This window comes from Convolutriloba macropyga, chromosome 4, assembly GCF_964194025.1.
Source record: "Convolutriloba macropyga chromosome 4, txConMacr16.3, whole genome shotgun sequence".
In the NCBI taxonomy this organism is placed as follows: domain Eukaryota; kingdom Metazoa; phylum Xenacoelomorpha; order Acoela; family Convolutidae; genus Convolutriloba; species Convolutriloba macropyga.
The window spans coordinates 40,853,749-40,866,122 of NC_134471.1; the positions used below are offsets into that span (position 1 = coordinate 40,853,749).

The 12,374-nt window shown below is 34.6% G+C and overlaps 1 protein-coding gene across 6 annotated transcripts in view; it reads left to right on the plus strand.

Moving 5' to 3' along the window:
- LOC142337673 (uncharacterized) overlaps positions 1 to 12,374 on the plus strand; it is a 120,492-nt gene that overhangs the window by 54,370 nt on the left and 53,748 nt on the right. The window contains exon 1 of one of the 6 annotated variants that reach the window (XM_075387103.1): positions 3,374 to 3,914. The exons of 4 other annotated variants lie outside the window; for them this stretch is intronic. The gene's annotated coding sequence lies outside the window, so the exon portion shown is untranslated. Of the gene's footprint in view, positions 1 to 3,373; positions 3,915 to 6,052; positions 6,276 to 12,374 lie in introns of those variants that run through there. One more of the 6 variants, XM_075387100.1, reaches the window with a different exon arrangement.

Here is a 12,374-nt window from a genome sequence, read left to right on the forward strand (position 1 = left end):
CTGTTTTTACTGGCTAATTAAATCACACTTGATCAAGTGTTCTTGTAAGTTGCCGACTGTTTCATCGGCATTTTAAGCCAATGGACTTTAGAACAGGATTTGAACTAGACCAAATCTATAAAACGGCTCCACTAATATTGAACAGGGGGCGATGCAACGATTTCTGTTTGATTGACAGCTGCGATTATTGTTTGATTCAGTTTGCTTCTTTCTCTGATGATTATGCAAGCATAAAATCTCAGAACCATTAGTCTAGTAGGATGCTCGCAGAATTTTATTGTTCCGAACCCTCTTGAGGGGGGAGGAACTATATACTGAAATGGGTTTTTTTTTGTTCAGACAATTTTCGCCGATCGATATATTCACCGTAGATAGTTGAGCCGGGTATCATTAGAAAGCTCGTTTTGCGTAGAATATAGAATTAAAAAGATTTTTTTATTTTCGTTTTTTACAGGGAGTTATCGAGGTTTAAACTTCTGAGAAAAGTAGAGTGAATTCCGTTATTTTTATTCACTTTTTCGGGAAATTTTTACTACAATTTCGTCAACTTTGCTAAAATTTCCTATTTTTTTAAAAAGTGTTGTTCATTTTTTTAAAGACAAAAAAATTATATTTGACTAATTTTATTTAATTTTTTGTCAAAAATTCTGATTAAATATTTCAAAATTAGGACTTTCTCATCGAAAACAGCGCGAAATAAGCTTCTTTAGTCCACTTTGATTAAATTTACCGAAGTACACCTCCATAGACCTCTAAAACAATCTGTGTAGACTCAAAAGGGGGCTATTCTTACTTCAACGTCCGTTGAGAGTGCTATGTAATTGAAAGTTTGCCCTTTTTTTCTAACTTTACTCATTGATTATCAAAAACGCGGCATTTATTTTTCATTTTTTAACTAACAAATTATATATATATATATATATATATATAGTTTGTAAATAATTGTTTATAAGATAAAGCACAATTGTTTGAACATAATAAAATCCTGAAAGACATAGATTATGGTTGTAACGGCTTCGATATTACTTTCTTTAAGAATTCAATTGAATTTTTTTAGTTTTGTCTTTTTTACTGTCGTTTTTACCTTGTCGTGTTAGTCGTATGAAATTTCCCGTAAAATGACAGATTTTGTTTTTATTGGCTTTCAATAGGAAATAAGACTTGCCGATTTTCTGATATTAGTAGAGTTCTGATTTTCTTCATGACTTTAAAAACAATTGTTTTCCAAAATAAAAAAAAAATTTATTCACAATTTTACTCTTTTTATTATCTATTCGTTACCTAATCTCGTTATTTAAAGATCAAACATGACATTATTGGTGTCAAGGGAAGGTGTCAAAAAAGATTGGTATCGCAAAATGTTTTGTATTAGAAAAGTTGTTATGACTTTACTGGCTCAGACAAAGGTTTTTCGCAAAAGGAAATTAATTTTTGTTTTTTTTTGTTATATTTGACGTTTTTTTGTAGACGTAAGATATATTCTGGATAATTGCAGTTCTTTTTAAGCCCTTCATTTTAACGCATAAACAAATCCATTTATTCTTTTTTTGTAGTTAATGGGTTTCATGACTTTGAAAACAATTGTTTTCAAAAATAAAAAAAACCATCTTCATAACTTTTGTACTTTTTTGTACATTTGTTACCTAGTATCGTTTATTACAAATCACTTATGATATTGTTGTTGTTGATTGAAGGAGCAGCAATCCTACAAAAACTGATGCTTTTAAAGATTTCGATATGACTTAACTAGCTTCGACACGGGTTTTTCAAAAAAAATTAAATTAATTTTTGTTTTTGTCATATTTGACGTTCTTTTTGTAGACGTAAGACATATTCTGGATAATTATTTGCCCTTTTTTGTCTACTTGTTACTTAGTCTCATTAATAATCATTGTACATTTGTCTCATACTACATTATTTAAGTTCGCAGAAGGCGCAATCGAACATTTTTTGAGGGCCAAAATATGGTTTTATGGCTTCCACAGCGTTTTCTGGCGAGTTTTAATTGAATTTTTGTTTGCTGTCCTTTTGATGTTCTTTTTCAACCGCTTAAAAAACTTAATAAGGACAGGCCTTATTGGCCTGCTATATAAGCGTTGATAATTGTAACCTTATGGGATATTTTAGTTGATTTCTAGTGGTTTTCATTCTTTTGAAGTTTATTGTTCTTAAAAAAAAGCGAATTTTTTAACTTTGCTGTTTTTGTTCTTTTATTTAATTGTTACCAAGCCTTTTTATGGTCTAGTTCAATGTCTTTTCTGGTGAATTAAAAGTTATTTAGTTAAGTTTCAGTTTTATATGACTCTATGTTGACTTTGTTATTAAGTTTTGTTTTTTAAAAGGGACATAGAATTTAGGATGTAATTAATGTTTGTTGTTGTTGTTTGATTTTGCTGTACGTCTTAACTCCCTTTCTTAATGCTGGCATATCTCATCAATCTGTTGCCTCATTGTTTACTCCAGTGCTTTGAATTTTTGGGTTTTTCTATCTGTTCCTCATTTGTGCGGTGTTCCGCCTTCAGCGTGCCTCTCCTGGTACATCATTTAGTAGAAAATTTTGCCAAAAATGTGGATGAGCGAGGTTGGAACTTTATGTGTTATCCTTGTTTAGAAAAATAATTAAAAGAAATTATAAAAGTAAAATGGATGAGAAATCTAAGAAATATGACTTCAAAGACATCCCTTAGATTTGAATGACCACCAGGAATCACAAGCGCCAGTGACGTCTTTATAATAAAAATATTTTTCAAACTCATTTTAGAGACTTTAAGCTCTATTGAAGCACTTTTTCCTTTTTACAGTTCTATTGTCGGGTGATCAAACTTTTGGTCATGTATGATCTCGTTAAAAGCTGTTTCTCCAATTATTTTCCAATAAGGAAACTCTATTGTTCTACTCCCAGAGACAAGGTTCATTTTTATAGTTTTTACAATAAGAATTGATATCAGCAAAATTATTTTCTCATTAAATTGACAAAAAGGTCATTGTTTTATGCAATTTTCTTTCATGCATTAAAGCAGCCGCAAATCAGCTATTATTGTTTTATCTCCACGTGATATCTCTATATTTTCACAATAGACCTAAATTTTTTAGTCACTGATACTTTTAATCTCACGCTGATTTCGTGAACTAATTTCTCGGAAGTCGTAGTGAGACCGCAGAGTTTCAAAATAAACACATTTAATTTTTTTTAAATATCCATCGCAGATTTTGACAATTCGCTCCAATTTCTACGCAAAAATGTTTCATACAAAGGAAAATTTTTGAAAAACAATCACGGCAGTTTTTTAGGCCGCAACGAACTTCCTTAACCGAATCATTATGATTATATAAACCAGTTTATAACCAAATTATAATCAAATATTGCCTTAACCTATACAACGCGGGTTTCCTATTATCAATTAGCAGAAATTCCGATCTTTAAATTTGCTACTTGTGTGCGTAAATAATCAACACTCACAGAGAATAGCTCAAGATTTGTTTGTGGAAAGCCAGCTTTGATCGCAGTCAAAAGCCTCTGGCTTTCAAAGATTTTCCAAATGAACACAGTGGGAAACTAAACAAGAACCTGAAATCAATTTTGAAGAATTAAATTCCCAAATCAGAGCTTAAATTATAACACTTTCTGATTATTCGTGTTAACCCTGTTTATATTTTGCTGACCTTGCAAAATTTTATTGTTCAATAAAAACAAATTCTTTGGATTGTTGCATTAAAATGACACAGTCTGGCAATAAAAAGTGTTGTGTAGAATAAGCCCAAACAGACACATTTTTGCCTTAATTCATGTATTAACTTCACTTTGAAAACTCCAGGCTCTCAAATTCCGCCACGTACATGAATTAAGTTTAATCTCTACATTTACCATTTCAAATCCTCCCTTCTCACCAACAATTTGAACCTTCACAGGAGTGGTAAGTCCCAAATTTATAGCACGTCTAAAGATTAGCAAAAACTCATTGAAATGATTTAAAGCTGAAATTCGCGGATTTGCAATTCGAGGATTAATTCCGACGATTCCATCTTTTGCATGACACTCTTTGATTTCGCAAATTAAAGTATTGCGCTTTGGATTGAATTAAATCTCACCGAAACAATTGGTAGTGAAACAAACAGACCTAATACACCAAAGTTTTGTAGTGGAATGGTAGTGATGGTGGATTTCAAGTTTAATAAGATACAGAATGAGCTTCGTTTGAAATTTTGGTGTCACACTAATTGGATTAAGATAACAAAATGATTGCTGTGAATTGTATGTAGACGCATTTGATACAGCACGTGCTAAAAAATTGATTGAAAACCAGCCAAATAGCCTTAAAAGTTTGGTTGGTTCAGTTTATCCATCACAAAAACTCTTCCTATTACCGGCACGATAGCATTTAAGATGGGTTGTCAAACCTTTAAGCGCGGTCCCTTATTGACTGCCCATATGAAGCACAAATATGAATGATTAAAAATGTTTTTTAGGCGGTATCATTCTGATTGATTTATTAGTCTGGGGTAGGTTTCTAGGGGCCCACCATTTTTTCTCTTTTTTGTCTGCGTTTGAATCTCATAATTTTTGTGGAGGCTCATTTTCTAGACACCACCAATACACAGCTAAAATAAATGTGAATATTATAAGTTGAAATTCTGGCTTAAGGTGTGTTCATTGACTAGCCCAAGCTCAAACAATTATAAAATGCTTCTCTTTTGAAAAGTACTGTTCTTCTAGAACATAATTTAAGCCTATTTTAAAATTTAAAAAAAGCTATGTTAGGACAGAAATTGCTTGAAATGCAGTTTTTGGAATATTCATAGCCCTTATGCAAACTGATTAAATGATATTCTTCAGGTGAGAGAACAGGAGCGGGAGCGCTGAAGTAAATTATAGAAGAAATTTGATGTGAAAAATGGTTAAATTGATGAAATATTTGTAGAACTTGGTGTATCGGAAATCTGCAGAAAATAGCTAACTCTAGTTTTTTTGCAAATTGGTGTCGATGATTTATCTTGCCTATTAAATGCTTCTTGGGAGAATTTAAAAGAAAAAAGTTTGTGCGATTAGTTTTCAATAATATTGTGTTGTGGAAAAGAACTAGTTTTCCCGAAGAGTTACCTTGAGTGCTTTTTCACCTCTAAAAACTTTAATCGTATGATATTTTTTGCATTCCGTTGAGGGCAATTGATTTTTTTCTCCTTTTTATTTGTTAGTTATTTCAAAATTCGCTTTCTCCTCTGTGAAGCACATTTTCTTTAAAAAAATTGTTTTGGATTTAATTTTTAGGTCACTCAAATTTATAAGTCATATATGTTGATAATATGACTATCATTCAGCAAAATGTTTGTTTGCTCTGAACAAAAACTTATTTGGAGCAATATTTCTTCGTAAAGTTAGCCTATACTTTTATGGTAGCTCTATCGCTTAACAATAGCAAATGTTTTGGTTAACATTCACAGGAACGTCATTGTTGCCTTACGTTGTTATTTTTTGTGAGAGCTCTCTCAAATGCGGTGCAATGTGGTTGCTCGAACCGTTCAACCAATTTGACTCTACTCAAGTTTCATTGTTTCATTAGTAAGCTCCGAGACTCTAGTCTTAAAACAGCGAAGTGGGAATTTCATAAATTAATTTGCAAAACAAGCTTTTTGCCGTAGAAAGTCTTTGAAATAATTGAGAGCCTTAAGATTATGGATTGTTTTGCAGTGATCTAAATTCACGTACTTGAAGATCTACTGAGGGGAGTTTTGAATTTCAATTGCGAGCTAGGTCAAATCATTTAAGTTTAAAAAAGAAAAATTTAGTGGACTACAAACAACTACAAGGTACCGTTACAAGTTCAACAATTAATAGTAGCTGATCAGCCCTCACATGTCTTCAAAGTTTGTCTGAATTGTTTTTTACCGCGGTTCAACATGAAACGTCTGGTGTGTGGTAAATATTTAAACGAACATTTTTATCATTTTATATACAAATAAGTTTATGTATACCAGAACTTCTGCGCTGATTTTCCACGTGATCTCAATGGCTTAACACTCTCGCGCCAGTTATCACGATCAACCTAAATCCATTCGAAATAAACAGTGGGAGAGAAAACCGATTAATCTTGAGTTGTAGCAGGTTTATTTGATAGTGCCGCATACTTGACCGGATTAAGAGACGACAGTGGCAGTTTTGAACAACCACCAAAGTGCAGATTAGAAACAGTTGAAAATCCTGCAAATTAGCTCACGCATTTGTTCACAGGCTGACAGTTGAACAACTTCACGTTATTACGCTCATTTCAGCCAAAAAGGTAAAATACATTAACTTTGTGGTGCTTTTTGCAGCTTTGATGTCACCTTTGTGGTGCACCGAGGTACAGACATTTTATGTAAAATATAAAAGAAAATTAACCTCCGTCTTATAATTTTTTTGGAGACATCATGGCATTATTTTTCTCAGAAATTTTAGTGCACATTTAGCTCATTTCGTCAAGACACCTCAAATATACATCACTCAATTGTTGTTTTGTTTTAAAATTGATTTAGCAATATTTGTAAATTATTGGTGGTTGTCGAGCCGCCACAAGCATCGAGTTAAACGTTAGAACTTTAAAAAAAACTTAAGAGCACCAGAACAACTTAAAACTGCACATCAAGATTTAAAATAACACGCCATACACCAATTCAAACATAATAGTCAATTTATTAACCTCTTTTTTGTTTTTTTCGATTTATTCCAAGAAATAAAAAGGATATTCATTTCTTAAGAGCAAACACTTGGACGTTTCTTGCCGTTTCAATAACCAGAACTGCGTCAGAAGCGATGAAATTACACCACTTTGGTGAGATTGTGGTTCAAAAGTACACCTTCGAGATATTAGTATTCTTCGAGGAAAGCTCTACAATTTTTTCAGTTACCATATCAATCTTCTCGTAATTTTAAATTTCATAATTTTTTAACAGAAATGACACTTTTTGGATCAGGTCTCACCGCCAAACATGACAACATCATAATTTCAGCTGTCACAATTGCTGTCACAACTTAAGACGTCAACTGCTCGACCAAGGCGTTCCTCGAGAGAAGTTGTGAGTTCGAAATTTGGAGCTGTTCAATGACGGGAAGAAAGTTCACTTAGAATCTGAGAAAACCGAGTCTTCATGACTAGGTTTCCTCAACATTCTTCAACTCAACACACGAAATCTGGTAAAGATCGACCGAAGAGCAAAACTTGCCAATGCAGTCCAAATAGCGGACTACACTGTCATATGTCTTTGCGAAACCTGGCTGAACGAATTGATCAGCGACTCCGAACTACTTTTAAATGACTACAACGTATATTGAAGTGACCGTACACTTTTGAGAGATAAAAACGCCCACGGCGGTAGCCTCATAGCAGTAAAAAACTCTCTAAACTCTAAGGAGATCAATGCGGATCTTTCCGACTCATGCCTAGCCTGCAAAATTCAACTAGACAGATCTAAAGTGATAATCTGTTCGCTCTACAACCCACAAAAAGGCAGTGCATACCGATATATCAACGATTTCCAAAAACTCCTGAAAATCATTCCAAATTCAAAACCGGCCCTAATCTGTGTCGACCTGAACTTCCCGGACGCAAACTGGGAAACAGCAGGCAGCTCTAACGAAGAAGAAAAAGATTTCATCGAAATCTTTGACGAACCTCTGTTCAGACAAACCATTGACTTTCCGACCTGTTCAAATAACACCCTTGACGTGGCCTTCTATCGCTACTGTTTTCTCTTTGCCAAAAAGGATCAGTTCTTCCCCAGGACATACGACTACACTGATCACGATGCGGTTGATCTTTCGATCAAATGCCCAGTAACTGAACCGAAACCCGTACTCCAATCATTCAGGAGTTTTGGAAACGTTGACTACGATGGAATGAATAAATTTCTTAAACACAGCCCGTTCCAACTTATTTGACATACAAACGTCAACACAATGTGTGAAGAATATTACCATTATGTTGACAAAGTGGTTGAAACATATGTAAACACAAGAAACACCGACGTTATATTCAAACATCTGAAAAGTCTCAATAAATCTTCCAGCCTTCCGAAGCAAATCGTGAGTGGTGATAAAGTGAGCACCATTGTCCACGAACAAGTCGACATTAGGAACAATTTCTTCCATCAAGTTTTCTCTCCAAAACAACCATTAAGCATCGAAACAAAAAATCCTACATTGACAAACTTTAACATATCGGTTGAAACCATATATTCCTTCGTGTCCGAATTGAATATTACTAAATCCAGGGGCCCAAATGAAGGTGATAAAGAAGCAAAGAAGTATACCTGTCACATGAAAGACAGCCATTGTGACGCCAATCCACAGAAAGGGAGACAGACGCTACCTACAAAACTACCGTCAAGTGTCTCTACTGGACATAGAAAGTACAATCCTGGAAAAGTGCATCTACGTGGCTCTTTACGACCACTTTGCCACTTTCTTGACAAAGCACCAGCATAGTTTTGTTTAAAATCGGTCTGTTTTCACAAACATGATTATTTTCCTGGAAAAGATCCACGACGCACTCGATAGCGATCTAAACTCAGAAATTATTGCGTTCTACACGGACTTCTCGAAAGCCTTCGATAAAGTACCGCATTTCGAGCTATTAAAAAAAGATTGCAAAAATTGGGGTAGGAGGATGTCTCCTACAAGTTCTCATGGACTACCTAAGCAACCGGAAACAGTTCGTCAGAATCAATAACACATGTTCCGGTGTTCAAGACGTTAATAGTGGAGTGCCTGAGGGCTCATTACTAGGCCCGCTCCTGTTTTCCATCTTTGTCAACGACTTACCCAACGCGCTGAAGTTCTCAGACACATTAATCTTCACAGAAGATCTAAAAATCTTCGCGATTGGAAAAGATCATTGGACCATCCAGGAAGACCTAGACAGCATTGCAAGGTGAGTCAGACCAAACAGGATGGAGCTGGCACTGGTCAAATGTGCTCAAATAACATTTCGAGGGAGAAAGCGAAATTTCGATATTGTGGGTGAAGATTTGGCAAATGCAGATACAATAAAAGACTTGGGAATTCACATCAAAGATGACCTAAGCTGGAGTAAACACATAGAAGAGCGACTCAGGAAAGCTAACAAAATACTGTACTTCCTCAGACGAAACGTCGCAGTACAAGTTAAACCAATCATCAAACTTGGGCTTTACAAATCACTAATCCTACCCGTTTTGCTGTACGGCTTCACCTGCATAAACCCATCAGGAAGCGAGCCACAAAATTTCGAATCTCAAAAGAAAGCGGTGAAATGGATCACGGGAAACAAAGGAGTGAATTACATCAGTCAACTTCTGCTGCTCATTATTCTCCCCTTGCCTATGTTTCTCCAAGTGAACGACTTACTTCTACTTGCGAAAGTCATGCATGAAAGCTCGCACTACATCGAACTACCTGACCTCACCAGCGCCAGTGGACGCACAAAGGAAGTCTTTCGGCTACAAAAAACAAGAACGGAAAAAGCTAGAAGCGATTTCAACTTCCAAAACAGCAAAATCGCAAACCGTTTAAAGAAATATGTTTAAAGAAATATGTTGAATTCAGGAGACCTTATGGACTCAAGAAGAGACTGATAAACCTAATGTGGGAGTTTGTCAATAAACGATTTTGCGATAAGAACGTTTGCACTTGGCAAATCTTTTGCGACTGCCATGTATGCAGAAAAAGATGGACTCTATTTTAACAACTGACTACTGGGCATAAATCAGCCTTGCAGCAAACCCACTGCGAATCCCCAACAACAACAACAACAACAACAAAATTGCACAGTGCTTAGTAGCAAAAAGCGAGTCGTTATCTACACAGTCACAAACGCACATTCAATTTTCCTCAACTTTTTCTGTAATTTTTATTTTTAGCAAAATTTTGTCACTTGAATTGAGCTTCATGTAAAACATTTAAAACGGATTTAATTTGGATTTCGCATGGAAAAGCTTTTCGTCACAAGTCAATGTAGTACATATCCTATTAAAATTAAACCTTTTGATTTTCAATGCGTAACTAGATAAATTTCAATTTCCATTGGAAACTTTTTTGAAGTTTGAGAAAAATTTTCATTTTTGAGGAAAAAGTATTCTTAAAGTTTTTTCATTCCTCACGGAGTTAAATTTTAATTCGGGATATTTCTGAAATATACCGAATTAAAATTTAACTCCATGAGGAATCAAAAAATTCTAAGAATACCTTCTCTGCCAGTTAATTTAGTGATTTTTCCCATCTCCTCTTCACTGTTTCTTGGGTGTCTAACCAAATCACTCTACTCAAAACTATATACTGTTAGACATTGCAAAGTGTTGAAGTAAATACAAATTGAATTGGAAGAAGTCGACGAATGTGCCAAACGAAGCCAAATATTGTCTAACATTTTTGCGTCAGTTGACGTGGTTGAGATAAAAGAATGAACAATTCTTTTTTATGGGTCACAATAATTCGAGTCCTTTCTTACGCTGCATTGATTATAAGCACTCTTTGGATTTTTAAATCGACATAATTCAAAAGACTGAAATTAGTAAATTTTTCTGTTCATGTCAATGAGATGGCATAGTTCTAGCTGCATCGTGCTCATTTTAATTTAAAAACACGGACATTCAGTTGGGTTTGCTGCTAAACGAATGCCTAACGATTAAAAATGCAGTTCTTTAATTTAACGATCTATAATACTATCTTCAAACTAGAATGCTCTCTTTGAAACTTTCAGATTAAGAAAGTCAGGAATTTTGAAATGATCTTAAACACAGTGCAGCAGTTATATTGAAAAAAAGTGCAGATTGCGGCAAATTGAAGTCTATAATTTAGAACATAGGATACAACCGTGCAATTTAACAAGTTTCGTCTGATCAAATTTTAATGCAAAACATCAGTTACAGGATTTTGAAATAATTAAAAAAAACCTTTTTCTGCTTTTTAATCTTGATTGGATGCCGGCGTTCCGTACTAAACTTCTACCAATTTATATGCAACGCAATCAATATGACAATAATCATTACAGTGTTGTTTCAGTTATGTTTGTTGGTTTTCATTAACTTTCTATTCTTGATTTTGGTAATCATATTTAAAGAAAGCGTAGACCAATTAATTCACGGTAATTTGGAAATGAAAACATATTAAAAGTAATTATCGTCGCAATTGACGTTAAAACTTTGAAGTGCTCTCAAGCAGTAGTCCTTTCGATAAATTAGCCTTACTCGCGGTATTTGAAAACAAAATGGTCTTTAATAAGCCAAAAATTAATCACATTTATTGCACTAAAAAGCCGGCTTTTACCTTTGATTGTTGAGATAAGCCAGGCCCCTTTTCCGGCTTTTGAAAATTGAAAGAAGGATTGTTGTAGTTTTTAAATAAGTTGATAAGAGGTTGCGAGGGTTGTTCTGATCAGATTTTTAGCCTGGTCCCATTTTGGGACTTCAAGTTTGATTAAGGGACAATCTGGGAGGGAGATAAAACAATTATCAACTAATGCAGCTCAACTTGCTACTTAGTTGAGACCGAAAGAGAGGGCTTTTGAAAGGCGAAGCCTACTTTTTGAGCCCCTTGGGGTGACGCACAAAACTAGCAGTGAATAACCATTTAATGGACTCAAAAATCTCGTACAAAATGGTCCAGATTGGGTGCGATTTCGTATGTGTGTGGGTGTATATATGGGGTGGTAGAAACATGATTAGTCAGAATATCGCCTGAAGTTTTATTCCGTTGTTGTGAATCCTCAGTCTGGCTTCAGTGATGTTCTTTCAATAATCGAGAACAGGACATTTTCAATTTAAACATTGTTCATTTTGTACTGAAACCTTGAAACCGCAATATCTAAAAACTTAATATTTGAACACCCCCGGAGGTTGGTGACAGAGCAAATCAGGGCTGAGTCAGTGTATGGAGATTCTGTTTTCTGTGAATGACCAGTGCTCTGTTCATGTCCCAATTTACACTGGCCTTATGCATAAAAATAGTATGTACAGCTTAACTAGCTGAATTTTTTTCTCTTACCTCTCACCCAGCCCCATATAGCTGATTTTTGAGCCCTACCAAAATTTTTACTCAATTACAACGCCCTGCTTTAGCTTCATCAATACCTGAGTAATTAAATAGAATGAAACCATATTTGCAATAGTTTTCCAGAAACTAAAATTGATTAGCCCATTTCTTGTAGTTATGAACTTCAAAATTTGTTTAAACGAGTAAATTTTTGATCCATGCTTTCATTACATTATATGCACAACGTTATATAACTAAATGAAACCTTCGCTGTGGCAGGATTTAGTGGTTGAACATTGCTCGTATTTTTTTTATTTTTACATGCAAAGTATGCTATATATCAGTATGCTTAATCACATATAAAGGGGGAAGTGTCAAAATGCGTGTGTGTTGA